This window comes from Epinephelus lanceolatus, chromosome 2 (assembly GCF_041903045.1).
Source record: "Epinephelus lanceolatus isolate andai-2023 chromosome 2, ASM4190304v1, whole genome shotgun sequence".
NCBI lineage: Eukaryota > Metazoa > Chordata > Actinopteri > Perciformes > Serranidae > Epinephelus > Epinephelus lanceolatus.
This window is the reverse complement of record NC_135735.1, coordinates 46,452,501-46,471,619: the sequence shown is the minus strand read 5'-3', so window position 1 is coordinate 46,471,619 and position 19,119 is coordinate 46,452,501. Positions and strand designations below refer to the sequence as shown.

The following is a 19,119-nucleotide window of genomic DNA, read 5'->3' as shown; positions in this document are numbered from 1 at the left end:
ATAATAGTTTCACTGACAGTATTGGGCTCCAGGACAGTTGTTGAATCATTGGTGAAAAATAAATATGCGGATCAGAACATATTCCTTGTCTGGATGTATTTCATTTAGATTGATACCATCAGACCTCTAGACCAGACACTTTCTGCAAGGCTGCATTCTTAATCATTCATAGTGTGTTTTTCATCAAGTAATGATAAGATGAAATGTTATGTGAAATAAGAGAATTAAGAAAATTAGAGGGGGAAAAAATCTATTAATAACCCTGTATGAATGGGAAATGATGACTGTCATTGTTGTATGGCATGGCCCAAGTTAATGCCTAAACTGGTGTTTAGTGTTGGACCTTCCAGTGTAAAATTTTGCCAAATTGCTGACATTTTGCTCATGGCAAAGGTCAAACCACTTACCGGAAATCAGTTGCTCTAAAACAATAGTTTTCCAATGGCTGCACAACATAAACCTTGTGTAGGCTATTGTTTTAGAGCAGTAAAGAAGAATGGATGAAAACTCCCATTTTATCCTGGTGTGAAACTATTTTAAAGTTTATTCCAAAAAAATCTGTGGTTTTACATTTGTTCATAGACTCATTTTAGACAGTATTGGAGGCATATCTGATAGTAGTATCGGTATAGGAACAAATATAGTTTCAGACTAGATTGACTGAAATGTTCAGTATAATCTGATGACTATAAAAGACTAACAGTTTTGATTCACTATCTGATATGTCGATATGTAACTCATTTGACCGATAACTGATAATGATATTGATATGTCCACTTTTTTCCGCACCTAGTTTTTAGTGATCATCAAGTCTCTTCTGTAGTGGAATTGACATCATATTATGTATGCATAGTACTCTTATCATGATGGCCCACCAGTAGATGGAGATATAAAATGCAATACTTTTCAATGCATTTACTATTTATTGATTATGCAAATGAAAAAAAGCATATTGGCAAATTCATTTTAAAGCTGATTTTGGCCGATACCAATGACACACTGATATTATCTGCATGTTGACCGATTATGATATATCATTTTAAAGCCAATACCAATGTTGTGCCGACATCATCATGCATCCCTAACTAAAACTATATGGAAATTGTTTTAAAAGATAAAAATAAATTGCCCTGTCTTTTAGTCAACCAAAACTTGACTAAAAAACAGTTTCAGTTTGAGTAAATATGATTAAAAACTAGCAAGGGTATTTGACCCAGACTAAGAGTGAGGCTGGGAAAAAAAAAAAAGCCCACAAAATGGCCTACCTGGAATAAGCTGAAAAAGGTTAAGATCCAGGTAGAAGTTGCCTTGGGCTCTGCACACAGTTTACATTACAGAAGGTGATTACAGACGTCCCTGGCATTGCTCACGTGGTGTAGAGTTTCCCCCTAGGCAACGACTTCAGTTGGAGTGCGAGTTGTTTCCGGAGAGGAGATAAGAGCTGCAGTCAGTTCCCAGCCTCCCCGCTGATCCACTCCACTGATCTCTGTCCTTAATGAAGCATCTATCAGCGGAGCTTCGTTAGCTCAGGCATGCAGCGTGCTCTGACCGGCCCGGCACAGCCAAGCACAATGTAGGTCTGTGTACTCCATAATTACAGGCTGCTCACTCCTTCAAGATGCATTTGTTATTAGGGAACTTACCTTAATACCCCCAGGCACAGGATGAGCCAGGATGAATTCTATTCGAACTAAATCATGTTTGGAAATTACAAAAGTACAAGCAAATATTTGCGAACTGCAGGTACTCCAGCTGTTTGTTAAATGGCGTCTACACCAGGCCAGGAAGTGTGCAGGTCACAGCCAGAGGAATTCACCATCAAAGACCAGTTTCCTGTACAGGTTATATATTAAACCAGAACCTTAATCTAGAGTAGTTAATATGTTCAAAACATGGATTAGTAACTGTTGTACAGTGGTGTCCTGGATTTAGTAAATGATATGAAATTCTGTGTGAATGTTTAACCACCAATGTACTTAAAAAATCTTTGTGTTTTGGTGGCAACAATCTGAGCTCTAGCATTAAAATGATCTCCATTGTGTTTTCTATATAATTATGAAGAAACTGCTTTTGTGAAACCTTTTACTGCTCTTAAGAACATCCCTGGCTTGTTTGATACTCCTAAGGCTTGATCCATGTTTGTCCATTTACAGGAAAATAGCATTTATCTAAGGTTAAACCTTAGACATCTGTATAGGGATGGGTGTGACTGTTTGAAGTGTAACATGTGTGACCCACCCCCGTGAGATTTAAAAAGCAGCTAGCAGCTAACTCAGCTAAGAAAATGAGCAACCAAAAATGTCTACGAATTGGAGAGACATATATGTCTCTCCAATTCGTAGACATTTTCCAACCGAAAATGTCTACAAACGGGTGGGTCACACATGTTACACTGACACTTCAAACAGACACACCCATCCCTTCCTGCCAGCTCGCACTTTATATACAGATGTCGATTCGGCTCTGTTATTACCTCCGCTAGTGGCTTAAAGGTGGAATAACTCTGTTTTGTATATATTGGAGAGACGAGAGCCGCTATATAACAGGGATGGTAATATAGTGTTATTGCCTTGTTGTACCATAGTTGTTGAGATAGCGCTGTTCGATGTGTATGTTAAACAGTGTGCCACGCTAGACGCTGATGCTGTTGTGTTTCAAATCCCACCTCTTTTGCTTCCTGAACACCTGCATGCGATAAAAAAATCACACACTGGGGCAGCATGTTGCCTGTGTTGTTTGGATGTGTGTAAAAAAGCAAAATCAGCGTAATGAAGGGTCTCTTTGTGGCAGTATTGCGGGATCTCGGTGTAAAGGGTTTGAGATTTCAATTTCAGTTAATCTGGTTTGCTAGGTGGGCGGCATGGTGGTTTGGAGGATTCCTGGTTTGAACCCAGGGTGGGGGCTTGGAACCCTGGAATGGGGGAGCCCCTCTTTGTGGAGCTTGCATGTTTTCAAAGTGTCAGCGTGGGTTGTCTCCGGGTACTCCGGCTTCCTCCCACAGTCCAATACATGGAGGTTAACTGATGACTGGAAATTAGCTGTAGGTGTGAATGTGGACGTTAATGGTTGTCTGTCTCTATGTGTTAGCCCTGTGATAGTCTGGTGACCTGTCCAGGGTGTACCCTGCCTCTCGCCCAATGTCAGCTGGGATAGGCTCCAGACCCCCCCCCCCCCCCCCCCCCCCCACACACACACACACACACACACACCTAACAGAATAAGTGGTTAGGAAAAATAAATGAATGAATAAATAAATGAATGGTTCGATAGGTCACTCATGGACTAAGAAAAAATGCCTTTCCATATTTAGGGTCATACTGTCATCTGCCGTAGTTTGAACAATAAGGGTTATTAAACATGAATGTTAGCTCATGTTACATAATTTTACTTAGACATTAGCCAGGCCTGAATTGTTGCTCAGATCTTTTCTTTATATTTTCAGTCATTGAAGTATGTCTGATGTTGTGTTCATTGGACAAACAATTGAAGCATTGTAGGCAGGATTAAGGATGGGGCATTGTCCTGGCCCAGAGCCAAATCAATAAGCTACTGACTATCAACAGAACAATGGTGGCAAGTGTGGATGAGATGTTTGTAACTGTACAGGTTGTTGTCAGCTGACTCACAGAAATAACAACTCCAAATGTGCTAATGTGATCACAATGTCAGGATAAATTAATGAGGTGAAATGAAATGGCAACAGTCTGATGATCAGGCTCCACGGTGTTCAGCAAAAGATACATCTGACTTTGAAGGTCCAGTGTGTAGGATTTAGAGGGATATATTGGCAGAAATTGAATATAACAAGTGTATTGTCCTTAGTGTATCATCACCTGAAAGTAAGAGCTTTTGTGTTTCTTTAGCTTAGAATGAACCGTTTCTATATACATAGGGAGCAGGTTCTTGTCTATTGAGATTGCCACGTTCCCCGCCATATTTTCACAGTAGCCCAGAGCGGACAAACCAAACACTGGCTTTAGATAGGGACTTTCGATTTTTCATGTCAGCCACTGTAGCTAGTAGTGTTGGGAAAACCCTGATTTGTAACATGAAACTGTTTTACTCAGTGTTTCTACTGGTTTAAATCCCAAAGTCTGTTTGTTTTGGAGAGGAAGATACCTCTGCAGATAATTCAGCTCCTGGTAAAAACCTCCTGAATGTCTGGATCTTAAGTTGTAAGAGAAAAAAGGTGACCACATATTACCATGCTCTGGGCGAGCCACCTGTCTGTGACGTGAACAGCTTCGGAGAGACACTTTTTTGTGATGTAAAACTGTTTTATTTAGTTTTTCCAGTTTAAATCACACGGGGTCTCATTTGTTAACATTGCGTACGCACAACACAACACTTCCCACAGAAGTTGTGATATAAAATCTTATGAATATTCTGGAGACGGGAAATTGGGGACGCAGATGGTGAGGTGGAAACCTGATTGTAGAAATTGTTAAATATTTTTTGGTGCGCACCATTTTTGGCTTTTGTCCGTACATACATATTTAGTATGGATCCTATGCATTGTTTTATAAATGAGACCTGTGGTCTATTTGTTTTGGAGAGGGGGTGACCTCTGCGAATAATTGGGCTCTAGGTAAAAACCTCCTGAACAATGAACACTGAAGGAATTCTTCCCAGGAAAAGTTTTAGCTGGTTGCAATCTGCAGTTCTCACTGCTAGATGCCACTAAATCCCCCTAAGGTCCCGTTTATACAACAACGATTTCAACTGAAACCGGTAAACTTTAGTTGCGTTTTGGCTGATCGTTTACATGACAGCTGCATTTTGGGTGCCTGAAAACACAACGATTTGAAAATGGGTTCCAGAGTGCAATTTTTTGGAAATGGCAGCGTCTCCGTTGTCATGTAAACTTGCAATATGCAGTTCCTTTGAGACTTTTCACACATGCGCATTACAGTTCCAGTCACTAGGCATGCCGACCATCACAACAACAATGCCGAGCTCTGTTTGTGCTGCTCACCCTGCTGATTTGAAGTGAAGTGTAGATCTGTTACTGTAGCAACTCCACCTCGTCGTCCATCCAGACAAAGTTACCTGTGCATGCTTTCGCCAGTGTGTCTTCTTTGTTTTGGTTTGTAATCACCGCATTGTAGAGGAAGGCGCTTCAGCGCAGGCGCATGGCATCATGCCGTGGTGTTGCTTTGTAGATTTACACTGCCACCCATTGGCCTGGCGTGCATACTACAGTGTTTACAGTAGATTTAGCGGCTCCATGTGAACGGGGATTGTTTCAATAACGTCGTCATATAAACGCAGAAGTTTTTTAAAACACAAAGGACAGACTTTTCCGTTTTTAGAGGAACCGTTGTCGTCTAAAAAGGGCCTTAATCTTACACATTGAACTTTTAAGTCTAGAGCTACACTTAGCCCCTCTGGTTGTTGACCAGTTGCAGGTGATTGGTTCATTTGTTTAAAGTGAACAATGCTGTGCAAAATGCTTATCAGAGGTTATGCTCAAGCACACACTGAGGCAACCAAACCCTGAGGCTTCTTTTTTTTTGTCTTAAATACTTTTGCATTCCACTCTTTTAAAAAAAAAAAAAGACAAAGCTCCTCTCTATTATTCCTGACAGTATGTTAGGTGACACCACTCTTTTCTCTCTTTTATTTCTCCTCTTTCCACCTTTCTCCTCCCATCTGTCTGACGGAGCTGAACTTGCTTCAGAGAAAGCCCGGAGAGGAGAGGAAGGAGAGGGGGCTGAAATCAGAGCCGCTCCCTTGGAGGTGGAGGCGATTTATGGCGTGTTTGTGCACGGGGAGGAGAAGGAGGAGGGTGGAAGAGAAGCAGTGGGAGGAGAGCTGGCAGAGGGAAGGAAAGGAGGGCATGAAGCAGCGACAGAGGTTGAAGAATTGGGACAAAAGTCTGCTGAGAGAAAGAAAAGAGCTCTGGAGTTTATTGTCAGAGCTGGAAAGCTCTGAAAGAGGAGGATTAGGAGGAAGGAGGGGAGAAGGAGGAAGAGGAATCAGCCCGCTCTGTGCAGCTGAACTTGGACTTGTAACCACATGTTTAGATCACACTGAGCGCAGGGAGGAAATATCCAGGTAGGACAACAGGGCAAAGGTTACTGGTTAACTTTTTCCGTGTGTGCATTCAGAAGGGTTTTGTTTGGCATGTTTGTGCGTCGTCATTCTGTTCACTCAGTTTAATTTAAGACACTGCAGAATTGAACATCAATCAAGGGGCATTGGATGACTGTTAAAAGGTGTTGAAGACATACTTGTCTCTGTGTGTATGTGAGTATAGAGGAGAAGGAGGTGCGCAACTATCTTCCATTCAGTGCTGTGAGCAGAGCTTTTGTAGTGCAGATTGTTCTTTCAGCTTCTCTTCTCGTCTGGTTTCTGTCTTTTGATTCATCAAAGCTTTTTTCATCTCTCAAGCGACCGCTGACTTTTATTTATCTGTTTGCCTTTGAGATGTTATTACAAGGCATCGTTACACCTGCCTGCTTCGATGTGCTGGAGGAGATGGCGGTTTTCTTGATGTGTGTAGTGATGTCTTACAAGCAGACATGCTGTTTTACCTCACCTCCTGTGGTTTCTGTCCGCGTAGATAGTTTGGGTCTCATTTGTCAAGGTTTTAAGATATTTGTCTTCCATTTGTCCATTGAAGCAAGACATGATGTTGATCTTTGAGCAGCACAAATTAAATTATATTGACCTGCATTAGACTGGGGGTTGTGGGGGGAGTTTCAAAGTTAGCTAAAGGGATAGATGGTCGATTTTCAACCAGCTTTGTATCATAACAATGTAGGTAGTATGTGTAAATGGACTGTGGTAAACTTTCCTCCATCTAACCAGCCCCAGATCTCGCTGCTCATCTCACAGCTCAAGTCTTCTCTGGCTCTAAGGCTGTAGCTTGAACTACAGATTTTACCTCTGCATTTTCATATGCCCATCACCACTGAACAAACACGTATAGAAGCAGATCAAGAGAGAGAGACCTGCACCTCTTTCTCTCTAACAAAGATCAAAGGCAGATCAAACAGTAAAACTAGTAGGGGTGGGGGAAAAAATCCATACAGCACAGTACCGCGATATTTTTGATTGGCAATATTGTATCATTACACAGTGCCAAATGACAAAATCAATTGCAGTCCACTAGATACATTTTGCTGCTGTGGGGAAACCAGTGATATGACCAAGATAAAACCAATGTTGATGAAGTTTTCCTTTTGGGGACATAATTTACAGTTAAAAAAGGGTAAGAAATTGCAATATATTGCAAAATATTTTATCGTGACTTAAGTAACGTAATAATATCATATCATGGATCCTCTGGTGATTCCGCTCCTAAAAACTAGGCAGTGATCCAAAAAAAAAAAAAAGAAAAAAAACATAGGTTCTGCTTCTCTCTTGCCTGTTTCTCACCTAAAATGTCATCGAAAACACATTGTGGCACACTGTTTGGCTGTAATTTGAAAATTTGTGAGCAGCAAGCGAGCACCATACTGTTTAAAGTATTGGTATTAAAAGTATTAAAAACGGAGGCTGAAAATACAGAAAACTAATGGTAAAAGTAAGCAGTGCAGATCAAACATAAACCTCCGTGTTACTGTGTTGCCTATTTCACGCTGGAAATGTTTTCAGAAACATATTTTAGCTAACTGTTTAACTGTAATACGAGATACCAGCCAATTGCCATATTGTTTCCTGTGAAAAACTGCCAAGTTTGCATTACAGCACACTAGAGCAGGAGGGTTTTTCGTTCGGTGCAGTGCAGTGCATTCTGGTAGTTGTAGATTTTCCACCTCTTGTGAAAGGGTGAGTGCCACAGTCCTTTTCTCTGTTTTCTCTGGTCATGTTGATAGACTATAAAAATAATGGATGTAGCTGCTCTGACGTCACCACTTGGTTTTTGGACTCCCATTTTGAAACCTCAAGTTTGGCATCTTGGCCGTTGCCATCTTGCCATCATCTGTTTTTGGAGCCAGAAGTGACCATAATTGGCCAGGAAGGTGGAGCTGTGAGGAAGTGAGGGGTGGATCTGATCAAGAGGGTGGGGACACTGTCGACAGAAGGCTTGTCACTCAAAGTGGTTTGTGTAATTGGACTTTAGACGTGAATAAAATGTAATTGCTGAGTTATTTTAAGATTCACCCCCCTTTTTTGTACCAGTCTGTATACATGTTTATTTCTGCTGTAAAGTTGGGCATTTCGACATGGGGGTCTATCGGGATTGACTGGCTTCTGTGCCCAGCCTTGAGTGGCTGGACTCAAGGAACTGCAATTTAGCACTATCCTGTTGGCTTGATTTTTGCTATATATTTTTTTCTATATGACCAAGCAGAGGTTGCCGCTTGGTCATATAGAATCAATTTCAAAAGTATTTGCATCTTTTAACTGCATAGACAGACCAGTTTCATGAATAGACCATCTTTCCAGCAGTAAACTACTTCTCTAACTCAAAACCTCTCCACTGCATATACTACTATATTTCCAGCACACCGTTTTCCAAAATATGGCAAAACATGCAGCTTCCAAAATCAGATCTCAGGGGACAAAAGAAAAAGTTAGATTGAAAAGTTTATTAAGGTTGAACAGCCATATTTTAAGTTTACAGTTGATGAGTTTTTAATACAAAAATATTAATACTACCTTAGAACAGTCTGAATGGCAATGATATCTGAAGATTACAGCTTAATCATTAACAAACATCATGTCCTTGTCTGAAGAAAAAATGGAGCAAAAAAGATTTTAAAAGTGCTCTAATTATGTTTAGTTTCATTAACCTTGTTTTACTGGATTGGCAGCTTGCATCTTTATGTCTCTTTTTGTACTGCTTATAGAAATATTATTTAATAAGCTTCTTAAATCAGTCTTACTGCTCTAAGGTTCTATAATGATCAGCATTACATTGAATATACACTTACACTTATGTATTTAAAAATGCCATAACCCAGAATGCTTAATGCTTATATGTCGAGTTATCAAGATGCCAATAACAAATTAACATACAGCATGTTAAAAACAGAATTTGCAGAATCCCCACAATAACAGTAGCAGCAGCAGTTATAATGTAAAACCTAGTGTGGTGTACAGAGTGTAAAATGAGAAACGTGGTCCAGTTCATCTGTGAGAAAGACAAAGAGACAAAGGCAGAAGGAGAGAGCGGTGTATCATTGTGAATTCCTGCCTGTGTCTGTGGGACTGCTGGGAAATGAAATGAAAAGGTCGTCCCCGGTCACAAACCCACTAATCCCACATCAGCTTACTCTGATAAATCACAAAGAAATACACGCGACTTTACAGAGCAGGCCAGTGTCCCGACAGTACAGCAGATTAAGTCGAGCACGCCTCTGTGACCTAAAGGAATCAAATTAAAATCAGAAGAGGAGGATGAACCTTACAGTCGACCTAATACGGCAACTCACTACTGTCAGAGAACACAAAAAATATATATAACAAGCGAGGACAGGAAGTGTTAAAAGAGGAAGAAATGATGAGCTATATTTGACTTGTGAATCTCTATGATGAAATATGTATGTTCTGTTTACCAGCGGGATTAACCTGCTAGGAGGCCTGAGGAAAACTATCTGTGTAATGTGTACAGTTTTTCTTTGCTTTCTCTGCTTTTCCAGATTTTATTGTGGTAATTTTTATTCGACACACATGAATTAAGCAATATGCAGTAGTGCTGTGAAGTTTTAGCGACGTGTAGCCTCTGTTTACCCAGATCAGGACTTCTAAATACATCAAACGCACATGTGTAGATATTGAGGGGGAGTAAAGCAATTCATGCTTCATTATCCTTCCAAAATATTTAGTTGTTTGCTCAATAAACTAAAATCTACGTTAGTGTACAGATGCTGTATCATGACATCAGCAGAAATGAGAAGTGACCTGGAGACCAGGTCTTGGAGTATTTAAGTCAACATAAAAAAACAATTATTAACTCTAACATTGTGTTCACACCAAACGGGAAACCGTGGCATCTCAATGCTGATTGGCTCTCACGGCATGTATTGGTCGCTTGTGTTCAGATTTTTCAACTCTGGTGAATAAGTGTATGATGTGAAATCACACTACTCGCTTTATTTGCGTATTTTGCATCATTCATGTCGTGCCCATCACGCTGCCCGGCAAGAATTTGCATGTAATTACGTCTTTACACTGACTTTATATGTAATTCACTTTCTCGGTGTGAACACGACATATATAACAATTTACATTTTACAAAGGTGTTAAGTTACGCATATTTAAGGGTGTGGCAACTACATTAACAAGTTGTCTGCGAGGTGTCACCACAGTGTATTGGTGCTTCTCAAAGCCAAGTCAAGGATTGTTCCTTGGTAGGACGGGTCCTTTCAAGGGTCCTACAGAGGCTAGGCAAGACTCCTACCTAGCATTCAGTGAACACACATTGGAACAGGCAAGTGAGTGCCCAGGTGTGTGTCACTGAAAAGGCCCCGCTTTTAATTCTGGCAAATGGTGCACAAAGAATTGTGGGTACTTCATGTCTGCTGAGGATACACACATGCATCCTTGAAAATTCTCTGAAGGAAAGATTTGGTCTTTGGTAGAATTCAAAAGATCATTGACATTGGAACTGTCCTTTGGTGGAATTTGATGATGTAGCCTCCTTGAACTTCAAAAGTTTAAGGATCCTTCCTTGCCTCTGAGAAGCACCATGAGAGTCAGCTTCACCCCTTGCCCCTCCACAGCTCCACCCCCTTATCCAGATATGGCCACTACTGGCAGCAATTGGCGCATTGCTGACCTCAAAATGGCAGCACACAAACCAGTGGATGACATTGCAGTAGCTACGTCCATTATTTTATGCAGTCTATGATGAAGAGGAGTGATGTTCATGGAATTTTTGAAAACAACCTAGATGGCTGCAGCTAACATGGACCTTTCTGAACAACAAGTACTGTTTTCAAATTCTGATGGCAAAACAGCAAAACTTTTTCACAGACATATTAATTCTCCACCATCACAGCTGCACCCTGTAGTCTGTTCAGATTTTTCCGTTGTTCAGTGATGCGTCATATTTTGTGTCACTGATGGGTTTTAGGCCTGTTCAATCACATCTAGAGGCATTTTGGTCTAGTTCATTGACAACACCCCTTGGAAAAAGAGAATGAACTGAGAGTTTCCAGACTAACTAGCATTTACAATTTGGGCCGATGCTTAAAACTAGATTTTGACGCAGACAGCACCTGATTCCTTGTGATGTTAGCTGATACAGCAATTACTTAGAACGATGATTCATTGTTGACCTTGGGAAGAGTAGTTTGACAAATACAAACATGAGGTCGGGTAACTAGATTTTTCCAGAGCTTTCATCTTCATCTCTCAGTAGTTTATTAAATGTTTCTATTTCAGTCAACATTGATGCTTTCAAGGTCTTTGCTTTTGCTCATTTTAAGTCATATCTAATTTCCCTTTTGTGATACATGTAAAACAATATCAAAATAACATTTTGGTTTTTGCATCCAAAGCTCTGCTTTTGATTTTGTCTTAGATTTCATCACTTTGTGTTTCCCATTTTTTAAATATTTACATTTGCGCCTCATTTTGGTGTTTGTTTAAAGAAGCTGTTTCAGTTTTGGCATTATGTGTTGATAGTGTGTCTCCTCTCTTGCACTGAGAGCTGTAATCGAGACAGTATTGTCCAAAGGAGTCGTCCGTTTTCACGATGCAGGACGGAAGAAAAGGTATGTTCCTCCCAAAGAGCTGCTGCAGTGCTATGATGCTGGTCTGGGGGAAAGAAGAGCAGCAGCAGGCCTTTGATGAGAGCAGAGTCATGAGGCGGAGGGTGAGGAGGAAAAATAGGGCAGGAAGATGCTGAAACATGATAAACAGCAACGCCGGAGGGTAGAAGATGAAGAACAGCCATTCTTTAGAATCTGCAATGGCAGTTTTCCACACATTGGACACTGAGTTTAGACTCCATCAGTACACAGAAATCCTGTAGATGGCGATGATAAACAAAACAGGGGAGCAGGATTTTCATTTGAACATGAAACTGATGAGAGAGAAGGATCCTGAAGTTAAAAGTTCGGGTCGCTCTGAACAGAGTGCTTAGTCATTGTTATCTTTAGTTGCTGTCTTCCTGATTGAACAAGATTTCCCACCAGACCTGAGCCAAGTTGATAATTACTAATTTCTGTACAGCATGCCCTAGTAGTCATGATGACATCCAGTCATGAAGTTTAATTGTTATTGAAGTCAGTCCAGCAGGTCACAGCTGTGTTCTGGAGTCATGGAGATTGTTGAGAATAAAGTGGGACTTAATAAGAAAACATTTAACAGTCTGCGGACCTCAGGTCAGGTGGATTTATCCTGGTAGTGAAATGTTGGACAATATTATAACATATTTGTCACATCAGGATAAACTGAGCAAGTCAGTATAGATTTGTGTGACGGATGATTGCTGGTTGATTTTTCAGATTGTTGTGTTTTGTTAGTGGATGGGTATGTTATCTGTGTATGGTATTGGTTAAAAATGTTGGGCAAGTTACTCTTAAAATGTAATACATTATGTATTACTAGTTACCTTCATTTGAAAGCAATAAGTTATTTTACAGTATTACTCTCTATGTAGAGATGTTACTTATTACAATACTTTTGCATTACTTTGACCAAAGTGACCTCAGAGGAACTAATGTTGATTTTAAATGGATGAGGGTCATGTTGTTTCACAGCAGGTAATCAAAGCACAGAAACTCCAGTTTATTACAGTTCATTTCAAGTCCAGTGCTGCACAGGTCTGACGCATTCATACATTCACATACAGTGGTTACCACTTTGTATTAAAGTCCCCTGCTTTTATTAATAATAGTGGAGGATCAAAGTCTGATAATTATGAGATATGGATAAATATTTGTGGACCTATGATATAAAACAAAATAAACACATGTTGAGAATAGCAAATCAAACAGAATGGCGTGCGATTAAGTCACGTTGACAAGGTCAAATGAATACACAAGAGCTGGATGAACCACCTGCCGGGTTCTGATGTGTCAGTCCGCTCCAGCAGCACTAGAGAGAGAGCTGTGCATAAGAAAGGGACTGTGTGCCGCCGTTGCTCTGCAGTTGTAGGGGATGTGAATGGAAAAACGTCCAACATCTAGTACACTTACATAGTATACTTATCCCCGCTGCTTTCTAGCAGCTGTAGGACACAAAAGCAGAACAGGATACATTGTAGACATTACAGGTGTATCAATGGAAACACATTGAACATGATAACACATAGTCCCAGATCTGCCGATCACTAGCACCTTTCTAGGCCTGTAATGAAGGGTATAATGAAATGACAGCACACAACCTTCAGGGGATATGTTTACTGGTGGCGGAAGTGGAGGGGTGTGGATAAATGAAAAATAAAAACAATTAACAGTTTATTTCAGGTGGTAACACGTTATATGACAATGTAAATGTAATAACATTACCCGAAATCCTGATGGTAATGCATTATATTACTTCATTACTGCTAAAACACAATATATAACTGTAACGGGTTACTTTTGTAAATCTAAAATGTGGACAGGAATTAGTCTGTCTATAAACTGCTGTTCTGTCTACCTGAAAAACATGTTTCAGCTTTTCCGAAAGCCTCCAGGTTCTCTGTGGAGGACGGTGAGCTGTGTGAAACAAACATTATAGGATAAAAAAAAAAAAACCTTAATGTGACGCCTTCCTGCTGGACATGAAAACCGCTTAATATATATGATGAGAAGCTGGGAGGGATAATTAGATTACTGTAGTATATTAACACTGAGTGTTAAGGCAGCGGCATGTTGTATGAGTTTGTTTACAGCTTTGTTATTTCAGACACAAAACAGGATCACCTTTAAAGTCAGCGAGATGTAAAGCTGTGTGTGTTCTGTCAGGACAGAATGACAGACACACATTCTTATTTCTCACACATACTTATTTCTGTGTGTGTGTGTGTGTGCGCGCGCGTGTGCGCGCGCTTGGGTCAGTAAGGTCGACAGATAGAGTGAGTGGAGTTGATTACCCATCTCCACTCTTATCTCCATCCTCCTCTAACGCAGGAAGCGCCTGCTGATTATTCTCTTAATCAGGGCTATCTCTTATGCGATTAGCTCGGTGCTAAAAAGCCCTTCAGTTTGAATGGGGACGTAGCCGCTGGACCAAAGCACTTCTTTCAGCTGGTAATTGCATTATCATATGTTCCCCCTGCAGCTTTGACTGACAGGATTCACTATGGGGAAAGACTCCCTGCGGGTACAATCCCATGATTCAAAGAAATTATTTGTTTATCAGGAGTTTTCTTTCACTTTGTCTCTTTAGCATCAATCTGTTAAAGCTTATTCAGTGTTTCCCACAGAATCAGAAATCATGTGTGGCAGTAGCTGATGGGGGAGTGTGTGTGTGTGTGTGTGTGTGTGTGTGGGGGGGGGGGGGGGGGGGGGGGGGTCGCTAGAGTGAAAAACTAGAGTGCTTAAACTCAAATTTCTGATGTCAAAAGATACAAAGTCTGGAGCTGTTATGTAGATAATGAATTGGGGAAGATGTTCTAGATCACTGATTCCCAACCCACGAGTCGTGACACTGCTGCAGGAGTGTGAGCTCCTGGCCAAGGACAGTAAGTCCACCCCCACACTCAGTGTTGTGTCTAACCAACTTTCCATTGTGGTTTTTTTTTCTTGCCCATGTCTTTATGTATCAGTTTGTGTTCCCCTTTCTGAATTTGGAATTTTTTGCTGGTCCGTCAATGGAGCACAGGTGGATCGCTTCATGAGTTCATTCTTTTTTCAGCAATTGTGGAGTTTTAAGTTGCAGGGTAGATAATTGATCAGTTGGTCCAATCAGTGCTGATCACATCAGATCAATGGATTAGAGGAGCAGCTGCTGCAGGGGAACTTTTAGACCCAGTGCAATGAATGGTTATGCTTCACTCTCAATTTGCCTGACTTTCTACTGCTCTGTCTGTGCCAAGAGAACACTCTGTGCTGTGAGAGTGTGTTGCAGATAAGAACTGAATGTTATACAGTACAGGCCAAAAGTTTGGACACACCTTCTCATTCAATGCGTTTTCTTTATTTTCATGACTATTTACATTGTAGATTCTCACTGAAGGCATCAAAACTATGAATGAACACATGTGGAGTTATGTACTTAACAAAAAAAGGTGAAATAACTGAAAACATGTTTTATATTCTAGTTTCTATAAAATAGCCACCCTTTGCTCTGATTACTGCTTTGCACACTCTTGGCATTCTCTCCATGAGCTTCAAGAGGTAGTCACCTGAAATGGTTTTCCAAAAGTCTTGAAGGAGTTCCCAGAGGTGTTTAGCACTTGTTGGCCCCTTTGCCTTCACTCTGCGGTCCAGCTCACCCCAAACCATCTGGATTGGGTTCAGGTCCGGTGACTGTGGAGGCCAGGTCATCTGCCGCAGCACTCCATCACTCTCCTTCTTGGTCAAATAGCCCTTACACAGCCTGGAGGTGTGTTTGGGGTCATTGTCCTGTTGAAAAATAAATGATCGTCCAACTAAACGCAAACCGGATGGGATGGCATGTCGCTGCAGGATGCTGTGGTAGCCATGCTGGTTCAGTGTGCCTTCAATTTTGAATAAATCCCCAACAGTGTCACCAGCAAAACACCCCCACACCATCACACCTCCTCCTCCATGCTTCACAGTGGGAACCAGGCATGTGGAATCCATCCGTTCACCTTTTCTGCGTCTCACAAAGACACGGCGGTTGGAACCAAAGATCTCAAATTTGGACTCATCAGACCAAAGCACAGATTTCCACTGGTCTAATGTCCATTCCTTGTGTTTCTTGGCCCAAACAAATCTCTTCTGCTTGTTGCCTCTCCTTAGCAGTGGTTTCCTAGCAGCTATTTGACCATGAAGGCCTGATTGGCGCAGTCTCCTCTTAACAGTTGTTCTAGAGATGGGTCTGCTGCTAGAACTCTGTGTGGCATTCATCTGGTCTCTGATCTGAGCTGCTGTTAACTTGCCATTTCTGAGGCTGGTGACTCGGATGAACTTATCCTCAGAAGCAGAGGTGACTCTTGGTCTTCCTTTCCTGGGTCGGTCCTCATGTGTGCCAGTTTCGTTGTAGCGCTTGATGGTTTTTGCGACTCCACTTGGGGACACATTTAAAGTTTTTGCAATTTTCCGGACTGACTGACCTTCATTTCTTAAAGTAATGATGGCCACTGGTTTTTCTTTAGTTAGCTGATTGGTTCTTGCCATAATATGAATTTTAACAGTTGTCCAATAGGGCTGTCGGCTGTGTATTAACCTGACTTCTGCACAACACAACTGATGGTCCCAACCCCATTGATAAAGCAAGAAATTCCACTAATTAACCCTGATAAGGCACACCTGTGAAGTGGAAACCATTTCAGGTGACTACCTCTTGAAGCTCATGGAGAGAATGCCAAGAGTGTGCAAAGCAGTAATCAGAGCAAAGGGTGGCTATTTTGAAGAAACTAGAATATAAAACATGTTTTCAGTTATTTCACCTTTTTTTGTTAAGTACATAACTCCACATGTGTTCATTCATAGTTTTGATGCCTTCAGTGAGAATCTACAATATAAATAGTCATGAAAATAAAGAAAACGCATTGAATGAGAAGGTGTGTCCAAACTTTTGGCCTGTACTGTATGTATTCCACTAGCGCTCCTAAAAAGAGCCCAGCTCCAAAATAGAATATCAAAACGTGGCGGCAGATGTTTTAATTATGGTGGGCCACCACAAATACCATATGTTAGCATTGGGTCAAAACAACCTGTTATCATGACTTTGGTAACCAAATAGTTTTCTACCCAAGAGTACTGGGTAACATTAACCCAGTATTTCATCAGTGTAGATTTTTTCAAATCATTTCACTCTACAAAGGAGGATAAGGGCCATGTTAAAGGAAAAAGATCTTAGATTTCGAGAATAAAATTGTAAATCTACAAAGATAAAGTCATAAACAGTGTGTAAGAATAAAGCTGAAATATTACGAGATTAAACTTGTAATATTAGGAGAAAAAAAGTCACAGATGTAATAATATTACCTGAAATCCTGTTGGTAACACGTTATATAACTTTGGTACTGCTAAAATATACACACTTTGTTGCTTTTTTACACCATGTTACCCAACTTTCCGGTCTTATTATGTGACTTTTTTTCTCCCACAATTACGACTTCATTCTTTTTATATTACGACTTTATTCTCGTAGTTTTACGACTTTGGTCTCGTAATTTTAGATTTTTTTTCTTTAACACGACCCTAACCCGCCTTCGTATCACTCTGAGACAAAGTAAATAAACATATTCCCCAAAATGTTGAACTATTCCTTTAAACCTGTGAGTTAACTGGAGCACAGTTGAGTTTTACACATTTGTAGCCATGTTAACTGTTCAGACTGGTCAGACAGAAACTACTGAGTGTCTTGGAATTTTGTCCAAATATCCATGTTTCCATGACAATGAACCCTAATGAGTCTGGTTATCTTTTAACTCAGTCCTTGTCGTTATGCAGTAAATGTTTACCATTACACAGCTCAGTGGATTTCAGAGCCAAATTCACTCTCAGAATTAGAAGAATGTTCAGAAACGGTGTGAGCGCTTACTTTCTGTAGCGGGTGTGTTGTAGTTTCATTTACAGCCATTAGACAGAGTTATTTGTTGTGCCTCCACCTCGGTGCCACCCACACAGCCCCTGCCGTCCCTCCAGTGCTGTTCTCAGCGCTGATTAGATGACCGAGAAGGCTGCAGACCGCCGCAGTCCTCCGGCGCTTCCCCCTCACATCACTGGCCGAGTCTTTTGTTTTTACGGCTACAATTAGAGCCCAGACGTGTAAGCGTTTTGTGCAGCTCCTGCAGAATCAACAAAAGCTGCCTATTAAACTCCTCTTTAGTGGCACTGTCCCTCACTTTTATATCCTCGCTGGGTTTATGAGTGTTAGAGGCTGAAAGGCCAATACACCCCCACATCCACAACTCAGCCTGGACCTTATTTACTCTCTCTTTTCTCTTTTCTGTCTCCTTGTGCAGTTTCATCTCCTCTCTGTTTCCTAAATCTTCCTTTATTCTCTTTGATTCTCTTAATTTTGCAGCCTCCGCATCTTTCCTTTCCTTATCTCCTCGTCTTTCACCATCTTTTCTGTTTTCTTTCATTTAACCTCTTTGTTTCTCATCTTTATTTGGCCTTTTCTTTCTTTCTTTTTTGCCTCTCCTCATCTATATTTTTGTGTCTTTTCTTTATCCCCCCTCTCCCATGCTTTATAACCTCATCTTATCCTTTTCTATTATTTAATTTTTCTCTCCTCTCCTCTCCTCTTCTCTCCTCTCCTCTCCTCTCCTCTCCTCTCCTCTCTGCTCCTGCTCCTGCTCCTCATCCTCTCTCTCTCTGTGTTCTTTCCATCTCTTCTCTCCTCCCTTTTCCTCCCATCTCAGCACCTTTCATTGCTCTTAACGACATACAGCGCATACATCAACCTCACTAATTAACTCATAAATCATCTCCATGCACTTGGAAAGTTTAGAGCTCTGGCAGAGTGTTTGAGCGGATTCCTGTACTCATTTTGATCCACATTTACAGCAGATAATCACATTATTTTTAACTAGAAATTGCATTTAATCTTGTAAATCTTCTGCAAATTGTCAGTTGTCTGTTGTTTTCTTCTCCTTCCAAGCTTCCGACCATAACGCAGAATAAATAAATGTTTCCTACCACAACACTAGTTATCATCTGTTTCCTTTAAGTCTAAAAGTTCATTTCAGATTATTATTCTTAGTGTCTGACAACCATTTGGAATGGATCCCTACAGGGACAGGCCCTTCTGTTAAAGAGTAAGATCCTTTTTGCTTGACCAGAAACACCCCTGAAATTGCTATAGCCAAAGCCATTAGACTCCATTTCAATAAACAGGAATTCTATTCTGGTAAAATACACTTCATTCAAAGTAAACGGAAACAAAATAAAACTAAAAAATAAACATCTTGGTTTGTCTCTCTACTGTTCCAGAAATCACCAGCTCTGGTTGTAATAAACCCTTAATTCGCCCAGATATCAGCCCTGTTATAGTCTGGTGACCCGTCCAGGGAGTACCCCACCTCTTGCCCAGTGACAGCTGGGATAGGCTCCAGCCCCCCAGCAAATGCTAACAGGGTAAGCAGTTACA

At 40.8% G+C, this 19,119-nt stretch overlaps 1 protein-coding gene across 7 annotated transcripts in view; it reads left to right on the top strand.

The window, feature by feature from the left end:
• Nucleotides 1–19,119, top strand: part of large2 (LARGE xylosyl- and glucuronyltransferase 2) — a 145,911-nt gene that overhangs the window by 79,821 nt on the left and 46,971 nt on the right. The window contains exon 1 of one of the 7 annotated variants that reach the window (XM_033621675.2): nucleotides 5,804–6,057. The exons of 3 other annotated variants lie outside the window; for them this stretch is intronic. The gene's annotated coding sequence lies outside the window, so the exon portion shown is untranslated. Of the gene's footprint in view, nucleotides 1–5,803; nucleotides 6,058–6,086; nucleotides 6,250–18,985; nucleotides 19,107–19,119 lie in introns of those variants that run through there. 3 more of the 7 variants (XM_033621685.2, XM_078162033.1, XM_078162037.1) reach the window with 3 other exon arrangements.